The 2,500-nt window shown below is 45.4% G+C and overlaps 1 protein-coding gene across 3 annotated transcripts in view; it reads right to left on the bottom strand.

Moving 5' to 3' along the window:
• The window catches only part of esrrga (estrogen-related receptor gamma a), a 105,249-nt gene that overhangs the window by 88,127 nt on the left and 14,622 nt on the right, over nucleotides 1-2,500 (bottom strand). The window lies entirely within an intron of this gene.

Genomic DNA, 2,500 nt, shown 5'->3' with positions numbered 1-2,500 from the left:
ACGACTCCCTATTCTACATGACACACAATAATATTTGCTGTACGTTGTACATTTCTATCTGAACGTTCTGTACTGTTCCTCCTGAACACGCCCCAGACACAACATACACCTAGCATCATATACGGCAGGTTAAATATGCCAGGGGTGATTGAGGAGGGCTAGGTAGCAAAGATGTTTGGCCACTGCTCTGTCTAAAGCGCTAGACCCAGGATATAGGGGCTGGTTCATATGCTTGCACACACATACACACACACACACACACACACACACACACACACACACACACACACACACACACACACACACACACACGCGCACACCCACACACACACACACACACAGCACAAGAGAGCTATGTTTTAACATGAAACAAAATGGTTTGCTTACACTTAAAACAAAAAATAATAATACACAGAGTTCACGATGACTCCTTGGTTCCATGACCAATCACAGACAGCGTGTGACAACGACACGCCTATAAATGAGTTGACAAAGTCAGACACATGATAGAATCTCTTTCCAGTCCCTCTAATTACTGGAACACTAGCGAGGAAGATCAGACCCATGGAAAGTACGGGATTTAAAACATATGTGCTCTTCTCGTCATTGTTCTTTTTAAACTTGATTTTAGACCTCACGTACAATCCTGAATTAACAACCAGGCCTCACACAAACTGAAAAAGACCGTACTAACCGAAACTAAAAAACAAACTGAAGATACACACACACACACACACAATATGAAGCCCTATCTGTGTGTGAGATGTGTGTGTGTCTAGCGCAGTGGGCTAACTGGTCACATCTGGCTGTAGTAAAACCAGCTAAAAGCCAGTGACTCATGATGCCTCTGATGATCTTCATACATCTACATTTATATGGTAATAGGAGTCTGCCGAGCATTTAACGCATTCCACTACATCTGAAGGGCGAGGCACTTCTATCACCCCATCCCAATCGCCCCACACACACACACGACCGCACGCACAGACACACATTTTAGTTCATATCTGCAGTGCCTCTTCACCTTTTACCACTATCTACCGTCTGTCTTTTATCTCTCCCTCTTTCACTTTCACCTCTTTCCCTTCGTCTCTTCCTATTCTCCATCTCGTTCTCTGTGTCTTTCTCTCTCTATCTCTCTCTCGTTCTCTCCCTCGTCTGTCTCTTCATTCAGTGTGGCAGGTTGAATAATTCAGGCATCCGGCTGGCCGCCCCAGAGTGTCCTGACCGTGGCAGCCAGGACCCCTGCGTGGCAGACGGACTCTCTACCTCCACCTCTCTACAACAGGCAGACAGATGGCCCCGCTCTCTCACTCTCTCTACCTCCATCCCCCTCTCTACCCCTCTCTCTACCTCCATCCCCATCTCTACCCCTCCCTCTACCTTCATCCCCCTCTCTACGTCTCTCTACCTTCATCCCCCTCTCTACCTTCATCCCCCTCTCTACCTCCCTCTACCTCTTGTCTATCTCTTCCTCTTCTGCTTGTGTCTCCGTTCCACCTCGCCACACAAAAACAATATCCCTTTTTCATTGCACCTCTTTCTATGTTCTCTCTCCTCTTTTTTCACTGTCATGCAAACACTATTTCTTTATTCTCTCCCTCTCTCTTTCCTCTCTCTTTCTCTCTCCCTCCATCTTCCTCTCTCCCCTCCCTCTTTCTCTGTGGTCACTAACATGCTCGTTGAAGCAGTCAGACACAGCTGCAAAGGAAACAGACAACACCTAACCCTAGCCACATTCTAAACACAACCACAACCACTAACCCTAGCCACATTCTGAACACAACCACAACCACTAACCCTAGCCACATTCCAAACACAACCACAACCACAACCACTAACCCTAGCCACATTGTAAACACAACCACGTTTTGAACACACCCACAGTCACTTTCTTACCACATTATAAGCACTTAAACGTCACATGAATTCTTGTAACAAAGCATATCATCACTGCTAAAACAAATGAAACCAAAACATTTAAAACAAATGAAACCAAAACATTGTAAAAATCACAGTGATGAGTAAGCAATAAATGTATATTTTAAATGACCATTGCCACCCACAGGAAACAAAACAACACAACAACAAACAACCACTAAACAGGAGCAAGCCCACTGCTACACAACAACTAGCAACCCATCAAAGTGTCAACACAACTTAGTGTTGCTTCTGTACTGCTTCTAACCTCATCACAGACCCAGGGAGCGTTCATGACGGGGCAATGTACTGAACGTAACAACAACATTCTACAACATTGTTCCTTTCTGAACGCAGCCCAGACCCTTTATCACTGTAACCTAAACCCACAGAAGGATAACCGCTATGATTCTGAACATCACAGGAGTGTTAGAGCCCAATTATAGTCGTGCCCCCTACTTTTAAAAAGGCCTGGAGGGATAAGTTGTGCAGTGGCAATACTGATAGTACTACAAACAAAGACATCACTCTCGCACACACACACACACGCGCACACACACACACACACACACACACACAC

This window comes from Oncorhynchus mykiss, chromosome 25 (genome assembly GCF_013265735.2).
Source record: "Oncorhynchus mykiss isolate Arlee chromosome 25, USDA_OmykA_1.1, whole genome shotgun sequence".
NCBI lineage: Eukaryota > Metazoa > Chordata > Actinopteri > Salmoniformes > Salmonidae > Oncorhynchus > Oncorhynchus mykiss.
Note: the sequence above shows the minus strand (reverse complement) of the source record. Positions and strands in the feature narration are given on the sequence as shown.